The sequence below is a fragment of the Nicotiana attenuata genome, unplaced genomic scaffold (genome assembly GCF_001879085.1).
Source record: "Nicotiana attenuata strain UT unplaced genomic scaffold, NIATTr2, whole genome shotgun sequence".
Lineage (NCBI taxonomy): Eukaryota > Viridiplantae > Streptophyta > Magnoliopsida > Solanales > Solanaceae > Nicotiana > Nicotiana attenuata.
Window position 1 is genome coordinate 15594 of NW_017676598.1, and position 15643 is coordinate 31236.

A 15643-nucleotide genomic window follows, 5' to 3' on the forward strand; every position below is an offset into this window, starting at 1 on the left:
TGCCACTATTAACGTGCAACACACATTCATAAATACTAGGATATATATATATATATATATATATATATATATATATATATATATATATACATATATATATATATATATATGTGGCGTGCCTTAAAATTATTTATGTTGTTTTTCGATCGAAAAACTGCTTTTTGCTTTGTATTAGCGATACTTTATGTATGTATTCTTTGTTCTTTTGTCATGGAGGACCCAATATAGAGCTCTGAAGCTTTTAGTCTTTTGTTCCGAAAGGTTTGATGTTGTTGTGGGGTTGACAGTGCGAGTCTCTTTGAGTAGTCTTGGTTAAAAAAGTGAAGCTTTTGTTATTGTGCTTTTGAATTATTTAACTTTATTTTTTCTTTTGGATATGGACTGTTTTGTTAAAGTGAGCTCATAATTTTGTAGCACTGTGAATTTTCATTACTTAGTGTGTTTTTTGGTAAAAAAAATTTTTGGGTGGAAATTTTGCTGAATCTGTTTGACATGAGGATCTGCATGCTTTCTTCGTTCATCATGGCACAACAATAAGAAGCTAAAAGTTTTGTCTCATAATGGCTTGCCTTAGGTCTTGTCAAGGCCTCTTAGACTGAGTCAACCTACTCCATCAGCCGTGGGTTCTTCGTCCTTCTCTTATGCGCCATTGTATTTTCTCTTCTACAGCCGATACGATGATGGTAAGAATCAAATTTTCTGTTTGGTTTTCTTTATTGTGTTTTTGGTTTTAAGTGACTTGAGTTTTTAATAGGTGGCGGCGGCGACAGCAACATCAGATGGAAAGGAATTAACTCTTGAAGATTTTGAAAAGAAAAAGAAAAAGGAAGAAAAGGTTTGTTCGATACTTTTTTTGGTTTTGTTGCGATGGGTGGTTCTTCACAATGAACCACGTCCAAACATTAGTTCCTTGTTAAAACCAGTTTTTTTTCCCGATATATTCAAGTATATTGATTCTAACTTAGGATTGACACAGTTAATTGATTGATTCAAAATATTCTGAAATAGATATTCCCTCCGTCCCGCTTTATACGGTGATGTTTGATTGGCGATGAAATTTAAGAATGAAAGAAAAACTGTTGAAACTTGTGATCTAAAACTAGTCTTAAATATTAGGGTAAAAAAAAGGAAAATTTAGAATTTGAACTTAAATTAGGTGATAAATTGGGACATAAAGAACCAGACACTCCTTCTTGGAGGGGTATAGCAGGGAGAGGAGGGATTATGCTACTGCTAGCATGAAACACTGTTGGCTTTCTACATAGTACTGTTTAAGTTCTTTTTTGGCGCTTTTAATGTATTTACTTTTAATGTGTTTGCTGGTCATACATCTACTAAGTGTTTCTTTTGTGTTTATAGGCTAGAGAGAAAGAATTGAAAAAACTCAAGGCTGCACTAAAAATGGAAGCAGCAAAACAGGTAAAAAAAACTTTTTTGCTTATTTATCTAGTTATGGTTGATACTTTTATATTTCATAAATGTCTGTATTGGTGGAATGGCTTAGTTGTTTCTGTTATGTCATTCTCTATATATCAATTTCAAAGGAAAGGAAATTACTGAACTCTTAGTGCAGCTATTACAAGACCTTCAGCAAGCTCACATAGTGATAAATTATGAAAGTTGATTTTAGTCTTATCTATATGTAAGCTTCTCTGACATGGTTTGTCTGTATTAAGGCACAAGCCGCCTCCAATGTGTCAAACAAGGATAAGAAGAAGAACTCAAAAATGGAGGGTGAAGAGGAAAATTATGAAGATTTTGTTGATCCAGACACACCCCTGGGAGAGAAGAAGCAGCTCTCCCGTCAAATGGCAAAAACTTATAGTCCCAGTGCTGTAGAGAAATCGTTAGTATGAATTTTTTTTTCCTACCTTTACGTGCTACTTACTAGAAATTAAGGAAAGAGTTCTCTCTTGTTAGCGCACTATCATGATTCCTTATTTTAACTTGAATAGGTGGTATGCATGGTGGGAAAAGTCCAATTTCTTTGTTGCTGACCCAAACAGCTCTAAGCCGGTTTTGTGATTGTAAGTTTACCGCCTTACTTCATATGATGTTCTAGTTGAAGATGTTGGTATGAATGAATATATAGGAACTATGTGTACTTTGAGTTCGTAGAGAGCAATTTTTACTTGGGATGTTAACGTTTGAATATATGTAGTTTTAGAACCTTTTATTTGTTATCTTACCGTGCTTTGGTGTTCATGATGTAGGTTTTCGAGATCATTTTTTTACCCTCTTTCTCATGAATAGCAAATATGCTCTAAACAAATAGAGGAAAGTTTTATTTGCTCGAGTATTCTTCGATAGCTTTGTCAATATCAGCCTCATTTCTCTAGGATTTTAAAGGGGAGAATGTTATTACTCCCAATTAGTGGGAAATCTATTCTCTTTTAGTTTCTGATTATGTGTGTTTTACTAATACAGACTAGTATCAAGTGTGTGCTGATAGTTTTAGAAAGGAGTAGAGACGAATGTTACATAGATTTTGCAGTGAGCTAATTAAGTCAAACATGCCATCAAAATCATTTACAAAAACCATTTTGGTCCAAAAAGAAAGTAAAACAGAATATTTGAGTTTAGGACTAAGTATATCGTTTTCGTCTTCAAACATTTTGGGGAGGCTTTTTCTCCAGATTACGCACCAATACCCACGACCAAACTGTTGCCTGGATGGAATTCTGAATCATCAATAAGACTCCATTTTACTTATTTACAGTGAATGTGCATATGCGCCCAAAAGCTACAAAAAAGTTTTTCCATAGTATTATAACGGTGCGCTTAAGTGGTATCATTTCATTTCATTTGAGACAATCACTTGGTGAATTGTATTGCTTAATAATTTGGAAGGGGAAATAAACTGTGCTGAAAGTTTTGCTTGGTATTGTGTACCTTGTCTAACTTGGACTCCTTTTCCCAAGCTGCTTACCTGTTTGCTTATATGCAGGTCTTGTCCCCACCAAATGTGACTGGCGCTCTCCATATAGGACATGCCTGCCGTCCAGGTATTAGAATCATATAAGCCAAGTGCTTATAAGCTAAAATCAGCCAAAAACCATAACCTGGTCACCCCAACTTATTATTTTTCAGCTTATAAGCACTTTTAGTTTGAGAAAGAACTTTATCATTTATCCTTAGTAAATTTTACACTTTCTAATATATTTTACTAAAATAACATGCCTAATCTTCTTCAGCCTCATTGTTTCATCTTTTTTCCGTCCCCGTTCGAAACCAAGCTGCAGTTCTCTCTCTCTCTCTCTTTCCCAACAAGCTGCTACTCTTCTAGTGTATCCTTTTGTTTTGCGACCAAGTCCAAGGTGCTATTTATGATCTGTGTCAAAATATAAACTAAAACCAATTGGAGACACCAGCATTATTTTGTCTACTAGTGTATTTGTATGTATTTCATATAGTATCTTGAAAAATAACATAAGAAAGATTAATAGCAACTAACATGTTTTAAATAATGAGAAAGATTCAAATAGGCCTGTTTTATTGAATTGTTTACCATGGTGTGATATGACAGCTCAAGATATTTGTAATATGAGAATTTAAGTTTATCCGAATTGAATTTTTTAACTTTCTGGAGAAAATCTCAAAAAGATTTTTTAGTATGGTCTTACATGTTAGGTGTTTGTCCAGATTTTCTTACCATAATTGGTTTTCGTATCTCATGAAGGAAAGGAGAAGATATTTACCATAATTGAGTTTTTCTTTTCCTAGAAAGAAAATGTAATTCTTCCATATTTGGCTAGTCCTTTTTCTGGTAGGAAAGGTTTGGAGTTCTATAAATTGAGGATCCTTCCTTGTCATTCAGTAGCATCCACAATGTAGCCATAGGGGGCTTGAGAGTCTTGTTTAGGGGGAGAATTTTACGGGACAAGTGTTAGTGTGTCACTTGTGTTTGCCTCTTCGTGAGGTTGTTCTCTCGATATTTTGTACTCTTTTTTTATATAGTGGATTGCTCATCTCCGCAGTGGATGTAGGTCAGTTGACCGAACCACGTTAAATGTTTGTATCTCTTTTGGTAGATTTCTCCTTTGTTGTTGGATTTATCGTTTGCTAGCTTCCGCATGACACCTGACTTTTCTCGGTCGTAACATTACAGAACGACAATTACTTAGATACAGTCATATCATCAGAACTTGAATAAATATTTACTTATAGAGGATTGTTGAAATGGCAGTCTTTTTCAAGGACAAAATTGCTAGTAAAAGTTAAAAAAACAAGATAATGTTTTATGTCAGTTTACTGTTGCTAAAGCTAAATTTCACCCCCAAAGATTTGTTAGGGATTTGAAACGTGGTATAGCAGGGATTTTAAGGCTATTCAATTATTTTTACTTACAATAACATGGTCGTTTCTGCTCTTTGCATTCCTATATGCTATTTCTAATTCTGTGTCGTGGATGCTAAATCTAGGTTGTTGTGGAAAAGAAGATCATGCGGGAGAGGAATTTGACTAGACATGATATTGGTCGGGAGAACTTCGTATCTGAAGTGAGTATATACTGCGAAGTGCTAACATCCTTTTTAATGTCTTTAACTTATCTTAGTGTCATCATTATTGGCTTTCATTCTCGTCAAAAATCACTTTACTGGCTGTAGTATCCTTCCAATTGTTGCCTTGCCTGCTTTGTCAGTCTGGGACAAGATCTCTGCTGAAGAGTTGAATAAGGAAGCCAAGTACTAATTTTTAACAATTCATTGCACCCATATATTTATTAATTGTACTTGTTGATGTTTTTAAGGTCTGGAATTGGAAGAATGAGTATGGGGGTACTATACTGAAGCAATTACGTCGCCTGGGTGCATCACTTGATTGGTCTCGTGAGGTATGAATCGAGATTTTACCATTTTCTTCGTCTGTCGAGAAAATCCTGAAGTTATTATAGTTATACTTATATATTGTGCTCCAACATGTTCTCCCAAATCAGTGCTTTACCATGGATGAGAAAAGGTCTAAGGCTGTTACTGAAGCATTTGTTAGGCTGTCCAATGAAGGTCTTATATACAGGTAAGTAACTCTTTTTCTTCCTCTTTGTTGCCTTCTCTCCTCGTTATGTGCATGTGAATGTCTTCTTGCCTATGTGTGGGACGCAACCGTTTTCTTTGCTTGCGCAAGTTTTTGAATTGGTTTTAGCTTTGTATTAACTTCAATTATCATCTATCAAGGGCTCCACGTATGGTGCATTGGGATTGTGTCTTGCGTACTGCAATCTCTGATATTGAGGTGAGCAAATCGCCCTTCATGATCAAGCTTTAGATGGTGTAGCAAATACTTCTATATAAACTTTACAAGCTGCTTGCTGTTTGTAGGTTGAATATAAAGACATAAAAAAGAAGACACATTTGAAGGTCCCTGGATACAAAGAGCCAGTGGAATTTGGGGTGCTGACATCATTTGCTTACCCCTTGGAAGGTGGGCTTGGTGAAATCGTTGTGGCAACCACCAGAATTGAAACTATGCTTGGTGATACTGCTATTGCTATACATCCTGAAGACAAAAGATACTGCCACCTTCATGGGAAATTTGCTATTCATCCATTCAATGGAAGAAAGCTTCCAATAGTTTGTGATGAAATACTTGTAGATATGAACTTTGGGACTGGCGCTGTTAAGGTACTTTATATCATTATATTTTGAATGTTAAGGAACAATTGCCTCTCTCTCTCTCTAGATATTCATCATTGCTTTTTGGACCATTCTTTGAATATCCTTGCAGATAACTCCAGCCGATGATCCAAATGATTTTGAGTTTGGACAGCGTCACAAACTTGAATTCATAAATATTTTTACTGACGATGGGAAAATAAATAGCAACGGGGGTGCAGACTTTGAAGGAATGCCTCGTTTCAAAGCTCGTTTCGCTGTGGCTGAAGCTTTAAAGGAAAAGGTACCTTCATAACTTTATGTACTGTCTTAGCTGAAAATGAAATGCTAATGGACTTGTGTGCATGTATTGATGTATAGAAATTTGTCAAGTTTATGAGATCTTGCATTTAAAAAATCCATAAATATCTTCACAAAACATTGATGCAAAATACGTAAATAGACACTGATAGTTGGACCAAACACTCAGTTGAACACTTCAACTTACCCAGTTGGATGTCCCGGAAGTAGAAAATGTCATTTATCAGGGCGGAGGTTGTGATTCCCTATTGCAACCATTGCAACCACCATACTCAGAACTAGGGAAACTAATATTCGAATGTCGTGAGCTTGCATTCAGCTTATTAATGAAATTAATGCCCTAGGGTCTCAGTAACAGAGGATCTATTTGCAGATCTCCAGAAGCCTGGGTAGCGGTTTTCCATCTTTGAACTTCTGGTTCAATGAGTGCCCCAGCCTAGCTGCTTTTATGTTTCTCTTTGTTAACGTTGTTTACCATGAGCATATAATAAACGAGTCAAATTAACACCTTATATTTCAGACCTAGTAGAATTCAATGACTTAAAGTGAGATGGATTTTGAGTATTTAATTACTTGGGATTGGGTGAGTAACATTCTGTTCCAAATTTTTCTTTTAGACATGTAACATCTTGCTTGAGTTTAGCTTTATGAGTTCATGAGGCTGTTGAATTGTTCTTAAGTTTCTTACCTATGAACGTGGGTTGCATTTGAGGATAACCTCGAGAAGAAGCTGTGTTGTGTAAACATGGGGTATAGTAAGTAAAAAATAGTATCCTGGGATAACTGGACGAGGCTTAGTTGAGTTGACTGTGGCTTAGATGCGATGTCTGAATTGTGTTACAGGGTCTCTACAGGGATGTCAAGGATAACGAGATGCGCCTTGGGATTTGTTCAAGAAGCAATGATGTAGTGGAACCTCTTGTAAAGCCCCAGTGGTTTGTCAACTGCAAAAGTATGGCCAAACAGGCTTTGGATGCTGTGATGGATGATGATAAACAGAAGATGGAGATCATCCCCAAACAATATGCTGCTGAATGGAAAAGGTAATGTTGGATCTGGCCACCAAAAATGCTTTGGTTAAATGAATGCAAAGGTTTAAATAAGATGCTAACTTGTGTGCCCCACTGCCTCCCTATATTTGGACTTATGCATTTTGGTGGGACTGATGACTGCTTTAGGATCTTCTGATTGTTATTCTCTTTTGTTCGTGGTGTAAAATGGATATTCTATCATTTACTTTTGTGCAAGTATCGCATCAGATATAGATGTATAGATGCGGAAAACTTGGTTGTGGTTTTTCTATGGAATTTAAACATAAAAACCCTGTACATGTTGTTTTAAGCCGTTTTTTTTTTCTTGATTCATCATTTGATTAAAAAATTTGTTGTCCTCCATGTGATGGACATGCAGATGGCTTGATAATATTCGTGATTGGTGCATCTCAAGGCAGCTTTGGTGGGGTCATTGAATTCCTGCTTGGTATGTGACACTGCATGATGATAAGCAGAAGGGATTTGGTGTTTGTGATGATCACTGGATCGTCGCTAGAAATGCAGAAGAGGCTCGAGATTTGTCTTGTAGGAAATTTCCAGGGAAGACGATTCTTGAGCTCTCTCAAGATCCAGATGTGCTGGATACCTGGTTTTCATCTGGTCTTTTTCCATTATCTGCACTGGGGTGGCCAGACGATACTGCAGATTTAAGAGTTTTTTATCCAACTTCCGTTATTGAAACTGGACATGATATTCTCTTCTTCTGGGTTGCACGTATGGTGATGTTGGCGATAACACTTGGAGGTGATGTACCATTTATGAAGGTTAGCAAACTTCTTCATCCCTCATAGAAAAAGCCAATTTTTTTTATTTATGCTATAAGTGGAGTATGATCCTAATCTATTTTAAGAGCAGTTGATATCTTTTTCACGAATGTGGCTCTGTTTCCACGATCCATGGCCTTTTCAGTGCTTAAAACAGAATTTTAAATGGAGTGCTACTGAAAGTTATTTAGTAATCTGTTTTTATCTACTTGCCAAAAAACAAAAAGAATCCGTGTTTTATCCACATGATGCGAAAAACTTTATTATGTGTCTCATAACTGACACTAGTTGTGTGAGGCTTGTTTTTGTCTCGTAAATTGATGGACCCAAATCATACACTTTTGGGTCCATGGGTCCACTAAAGAAGCCTCGCTGCTAATGTCAGTTGTGTGAGGCACATATTAACTTTTTTCACATGAAGCAGTTAAGTAACTTGACCTTTCTGTTGAGATCATAATAAATCTTATTCATTTTAACATGCGTTGCAGGTTTATTTGCATCCAATGATCCGTGATGCACAGGGACGTAAGATATCCAAATCTTTGGGAAATGTTGTTGATCCTCTTGATGTTATTAATGGAATTACCCTTGATAATCTTCACGAGAGATTAAAAGAGGGTAACCTGGATGCCAAAGAAATCGAGAGTGCAAAAGAGGGACAGGCAAAGGATATTCGTGAATGTGGGGCAGATGCTCTTCGATTTGCCCTAATCTTATATACTGCTCAGGTTTGTAACATTTCTTAAAATTTAATAAGATGTTCCTTTTTACTTTCTTTGGATATTACTAACTTTCTTAATTTGTCCTTCCAGTCCGATAAAATCAATCTGGATATCCAGAGAGTTGCTGGGTATCGTCAATGGTGTAATAAACTATGGAATGTCGTTAGGTTTGCCTTGAGTAAACTGGGTGAATATTACACCCCTCCAACAAATATAGCTCCTCGTGAAATGCCTTTTATCTGCCAGTGGATACTCTCAGCTCTTAACAAGGCCATAGCGAAAACTATCTTATCCCTGGAATCTTATGATTTCTCCGATGCAGCAACAACAGTGTATTCGTTTTGTGTGATGTGTTTATAGAAGTAATCAAGCCATACTTTGTTGGTGATAATCCAGAATCTGTATCTGCAAGAAGATTTGCTCAAGACACCCTGTGGCTTTGTTTAGATAACGAGTTGAGATTACTCCATCCGTTTATGCCATTTGTCTCCGAAGAATTATGGCAGCGTCTTCCTGCTAGCGGAAATTCGATAAAGAAAGAATCTATTGTGATAAGTGATTATCCTTCAACTATAGAGGTATGCTTTAAGCACAAATGTTAAGTTCCAGAACTAGCAAATAGATATGTTACCTCTGTTGGTGGCTGTCAAGTAAATTCGATGTATGCTTCCTCTTTTTATTTGACTGAGGTCGAAGTTTAGCTTTTTCCTCTTATCTTTTCGGCATTGGTTTTGGTGTGATGTTAGAGTCTTATGGTTACTCAGAGCTGTATGGGATCAATTTCTGAAAAATCAATGTACATAGTAGGCATCATGCTTGTACATTGTTAAATTTCTCATAAATAAACCTATGTAGGCAATTTGTTTTTCAAGAATATATATTTGGAATAGGTTAACATGCTTTGAGGCTCTAAAAATGGTAGCTTATCAAGATGAGTCTAGTAGTGGAAAACAGGACTTAATATAATGCTTGCTAGCTGCTGCATGATTGTTATATTATCTTTTGACCCTGTTTCTCTACATCTGTTCACTTTTTAAGGGCTGGGATAATGATTGGGTAGAAGCTGGGATGGAAAAGGTGTTGTCCATTGTTAAAGGTCTGAGGTCGAAGAGGGCATTGTTGCCGCCGAAGGAGAGATTCGCAAGGTAAATGATTTGCCGTATCTTCTGTCTTCTAGGTGAACTTATCTTTTCGTATAAAGAGCATTTCAGGTGCCATTTTCTGGTTTCTTTTGCTATCTTTTAGAGGGAGTCTATATGGTGTCCAATGGTTTGTGAACTACATGTTATAAAAGAGCTATGTTTACTATTCATTGTCTGTTGAGCATTAATAAAAAAATTTCATCATTGATGATGAACATGTGCAGTCCACACAAGATTGTTAAAGTATCACAGGGATCACTTTTGAATGTAATGTCACATCGAATATGTGGTTGGTCCATATTAGTTTTGTGATTTTTTTTTTTTTGTTTTTTGACAAAATTTTACTTTTATTTCATCAAAAAACTGACTTTACATTCCCAGATTAATGCTGACCATTAATCTCCAATATCACTAATACAAAGAAAAGCTATACTCTACTGTTCTTAATTACATAACCTATACTAAGGAGTATTCTTTAACTTTGATAATTCTGCTTGCCATTTGATTCTCTTCCTGCCTTGTATGTGTATATGTATTGCTATTTCTTTACACAGTTCATCTATGCAGTATCTTCCTTTGTTGAATCTCATCGAGTTCCTTTCACGCCAGATGCAATAAATCACCATTGCAAACAATGTTGTGATCATTTCTGCCCTGCAATCTTTCTTCTTTGCCATGTTGCATATCCATTGCAGTTCCTACTGCCATGTTCCTATCTGTCTGGCATTGCCCGTCCATGTCAAAACTCTTTCCCATAGTCTGCTTGCGTCTGGACAACCAAAGTACAGGTGCTCAAATGTTTTCACATTTTTTGCACGAAATACACAGTCTGGATGGACTTGAATTCCAAACTTGGCAAGTCTATCCACAGTTGCTATCCTTTGATGGATAGTCAGCCATAGATGGAACTAACCTAGGATGGATTTGCGTATGTATATGTATACTCTTCCAATCTACTTTAGGGAATTGAGGTTGTAGCTGGACATATGCTTTGTGTATCTGAAATCTTCCTTGTCTCACAAAACCATCCAGTGTGCTAATGAGGCTGTTCTGAATTAGTCTCAGCTTCTGCATGTCCTCCTTTGCCTCTATAATCTTCCTCACCACCCAAGCTGCATTCTTAGGTGTAGTAACATCCTCAATAGGTCTGATCTTTATATAGTAAATGTGAGCCCATTTAATCCACAAAGTATCCTTTTTCATAGCCAATGCCCACATATGTTTTAATAGAGTTGCTTTGTTCCATATCTTCATATTTATCACATTCAAGCCACCAGTCACTTTAGGTTGACAAATTCTATCCCAGGCTATCAGTGCTTTCCTAGAATACTCTGTTGAGCCAGTCCACAGGAAGGTCCTACATATAGTCTCTATCATCTTCATGATTTTCTTTGGCAATAAGAAATTTGAGCCCAATATGTTTGAACACCAAATAACACTGATTTTATGAGTTGGACTCTCCCTGAGTATGAAAGCATCCTAGCTGTCCAGCATCTAACTCTCTCTGTAATCTTCTCAATCAGAGGCAAACATTGATGGATGTTCAGTTTTCTTGCTGACAGAGGAACTCCCAGATATTTAAAAGGTATACAACCTTTTTCATATCCAGTACATTCAATCAGCCGGTCCTTTATATGCTGTGCAACTCCAGCAATATAAATAGAACTCTTTTCAGAACTTGCCTGCAACCCTGATGCATTTGAAAATCTCTTAAAGGTCTCCTGTATTTTAGTAACTGATTGAATGTCACCCCTGCAAAACATTAACAAATCGTCAGCAAAACAAATGTGTGTCACTCCCAACTTCTTGCACTTTGGGTGGAACTTGAAGTCCTTCTGCTTAGCTAGTTGATTCATTTCCCTTTGCAGATACTCCATAGCAATCACAAAGAGGTAAGGAGACATTGGATCTCCTTGTCTTATGCCTCTCTTNGGACACTGTTGTCACACACTCCATTATCCATGCTATGAATTTCTGAGGGAAGCCAAGGTCTGTGAGCATACATCTAAGGAACTGCCAGTCCAATGAGTCATAAGCCTTCCTTAAATCAACCTTAAGGACACATCTTGGAGATAAGCCTTTCCTGTTATAACCATTGAATAGTTCATGGCTAAACAGTATATTGTCTACAATGCTTCTTCCTTTTATGAATGCAGACTGTGCTTTCCCAATGATACCATCAATTACCTTTTTGATCCTTTTGTGATTATTAGACCTGTGAGAAGGTTGAATTTACCTTTGAGATTGGTCTTAAGGCAATCTCTCAACTTAGTTGTTCGTAATATCTATCTTCAGTACCCATCTTTAGAAGATTAGAATTTGCTACTTCAGCTTTCATACTGCTTTAATTGTTGTTTGTCTGTTGAGTTGTAATTTCTTTAGGTGCCTTTGCTAAATTCCACAACATATATAACGTATGGTACTTGAGCTAAGGATACCAGCGTGCTATGATCTGTTTGATTATGTGTTGGTGAATCATTCAGTAAGTGATACACCTTTTGATGATGCACCTAAGTGATTGTTAGAGAGATTGATATGCTAGGCTTTCTTTGTATTGCTTGATATGATAGTTTGGTTTTGAGAAAGAAAAAGCTGTTTCATAAAACATTCAGCAGAATGACTGGTGATATTGCTGTCCTTAGGCGAAAAGCATTTGTGCTTTGCTGGGCGGATGATAATGTGGAGTTCATACGAAGCCGCAAAATGGAGATTTGCACTTTAGCTGCGTTGTCATCCTTGCAGGTATCTCTTTCTATGTCTAGCTTGGTTCTTTTTGATCTGAAACTTGTTCATTTCCTTTTCCACATGATATGAAGCTGGAAATAGAGGTTTAAACACTAAATGTGCGGGGTTGAACTGGGTGGAAAATTACGAATGACCTCGGTAACCCTAATAGAGGACCAGCACAGACTAGTGCCCTTTTAGATATTGTATGTAATATGCATATGAGTCGACTTTTTAGTGGCTATTAGGTTGGAGGGATGGGATATGTATGTATTTTTATTATATTTTCTTATTTTTGTTACAGCCCACATTTCTTGCATTATTTTTCTTCAGGTCTCAAGTAAGGGTGATACAGCTCCCATTGAATGGCTGATAGAGGTTGTGGATGAGTCTCTCACAGTTTTTCTTGAGGGAGAAGGGACTAGTTGTGACCCAGTGGTTGAAGTTCAAAGGCTCATAAAGAAGAGAGAAGACACTAGGAAGTAAGTGAATTTCATAGACTGGTGCTATTGTTTGCAAAACTTGATTGAATTTCTCCTTGATGCTATACTATCTGATTTTTCCTTTGGAACAGAAGTAAACTAGACGCTTTTCCTTTTGAATCAGTATTTAAAGCATATAAGCCTTGCCGAAACAGGAAATTGGTGTTTGTCTTGGTCTTTGAGTCACTGAAACTTTGGGCCCGATCTGGTCAATTGCAGAGGTCATTGAAACTACATCGAGGAAGATGTTGGGTATCAATAGATATTAATATACATGTGGCATGTTTTTTCTTTTATAATGGGAAATCATGTTCCTCTATTCCTCCCTCCTGTCTGCTAGTCAGTGCTTTCAATTAGTGCATCCATTTGAAGCATAGCGCAAGATGCAATTTGGCTTTTTGTTCAAAAGTGGACTTTGGCCTCAAGTTGATATTGTGAAATTTTAGTCAGTTTATAACAAGCTTTCTTCTTTTGCCATGTAATGATGTATCAACTCTTTCTTCTTTTGCAGGCAATATGAAAGCTTAAACAAAAAGATGACTGCCTCTCGCTATAAAGAGAAAGTTCCGCTTAACGTCCATGAGGGCAATACAGTGAAACTGTGTGTCCAAATTGGAATCATTTGAAGATAATATTCGGCGTTTTACACCTCATATTGATTCGCAACTAGTGAAATTACTGGAAAGAACTCATAGCGCGCGCCACTGGAATGGAAATCTTTTGAAGGACCTAGTACCGTCTCAATCATCAAGTTGAGGTACTATAATTAGAGTGTCTTCAGGTCATCGACGGTTTGGTTTTGCTGTAATTCTATTTAAGTTAACTACCATTAGAATTAATTATTGTAATACCTGTGTGAGAATTTAAATTATATTTTCATTTGTTGCTTGGATTTATTGTGTTTAATTTACGTGATTTTATCCATTTAGCACCAGTTTTCTCATCATAATTCAAAAAGATACAAATACATTTAACTGTTGTAAAGTTTAATTTACGTGATTTTATCCCCTCTTTGTTGCTTGTTGATTATTGTGTTATCCATGATTTAGTATCATCCACTACAAGAAAAAGCTTTATTAGGGACCAGCATTTAGCGACCAGTTTAAAATATGGTCCCTAAAAGTATATTTATAGGGATGAGAATTTTTTTTGGTCCCTAATATGCTTTTTTATTTTTTAAATACACGACGAGATGAATTCTGGTCTATATAAAAGTTAATGTCTGGTCTATAATACCGGATTTCAGCGGGTTGGGGCGCGAACGTGAAATTAAATTAAAAAGAAAATGCTCCAAAAATTAACTTTCACGCTAAAATCCCTCCAAAATTCACTTTTACCCTAAAATCCCTCCAAGAATTCCTTTTACCCTAAAATCCTTACGCGGCACTAATAATTCAATAGAAATCAGAAGGCTTCAACTTCATCACTTAGAAATCAGAAGGTTTTCATCTCTAACCAAGTGACTCTACACAAACTATACCATTGGATAGTCTGCTAATCAAGAGTAAGTTTTATTTTTTTCTCTTTTTATCTGGTTTGTTTCTTTTTCTTCTTCGTGTTTTTTCTTCTTCTTCTTCGTTTTTTTTCCGATTGAACCAAAAATCGGAATTGGTTCTGCAATTTTTCTATTTCTTTAGTTGTTTTTTGAAATTGGGTTGTTTTGAGTAGTGATAGTTATTGTGTGAGTGATAAAAATGAGTTAAAGTTGGGGCATGTAGGCCAAGGAGGACAAATTGACCAAAATTGATAAAAAACCTAAAACCAAGTCAAGGCAGCCTGAATTTTTAGAAGCATTGGATTTTTTTAACACACCAAGGAGATGCATAAATGGCACAGTTGTCCCAATTCAATACTTGAATTGAGATCAACTACAAAGGGTGTAATATGGTTTGATCAAGTATCATTGATGCCCCTGGGCACATACAAGGTAATGTATATTTAGGAACTTATTGTTAACTTTGATTAAGGAGTCGAACTATATTAGGTTTAAATTAAGAAAATGCGAAGGCTTGCTAACCATTTAACCAAGAACGTCTAGTAGTTGTCAACCTAACCTGAATAATTTTTCAAATTATTGCAACTATTGGTTGCCCTTGTTTTTCGCTATAAATATTGTTACTTAATCGATATTTATATGTCAATGAGCACGGGTGATCAGTTACTCCTTAAAGTAATTGAATGTAACTGAAAATTATGCACACAGTGTTCCTATAATGAAGATAAATGTATTTATTAATGGAAAACTTATGTTGACATTTGTCAAATAAGAATTCAACAATGCCCTAAGTTAATTCCAACATCCTCCTCATGTGTAAGTGCATCAATAACATTTTGAGTTATGATAGCTTTTGCGACATTCTGTCGCACAACTGGAAAAGTTGACTGTTGCTGCGTATTTTCCACCACTGGAGAGTTACCTTGCCTACTTGAAGATCGCACCACTTCTTTCCAGCCATCCCTAGTTGTGTTCTTTGTTATCCCATCAGCCTTAGTTAATGAGTTAGAAGATACTCCTTTAGGTTGCCCAGCTTTTCTAGGTGCAAATTCCAATCGAGCTGTTTGTGCACCAGCATCAACAGTAACAAATGTTTGTGCACTAGCTAGCATCAGCATCACCAGAAGATCTCACTATTTCCAATCATCCCCAACTGTGTTTTTTTGTACCTCCATCACCCTTAGTTAATTTTCCATAGTGTGCATGGTCATCTACATTCATGACCCTTCACATATTTTGCATGCAATTGTCCTCTCCATTTGTTCCATAACTCTTTCATCCATCCCATAATATGATCGCGATGGATATCCATGTCATCACTCTTAAATTTATCCTGCAATACATCATACA

At 36.4% G+C, this 15643-nt stretch overlaps 1 pseudogene; it reads left to right on the plus strand.

Annotated features, from left to right (window-relative positions):
- Positions 1 to 677: 677 nt before the first annotated feature.
- LOC109221113 lies at positions 678 to 13741 on the plus strand (annotated as a pseudogene).
- Positions 13742 to 15643: the final 1902 nt, after the last annotated feature.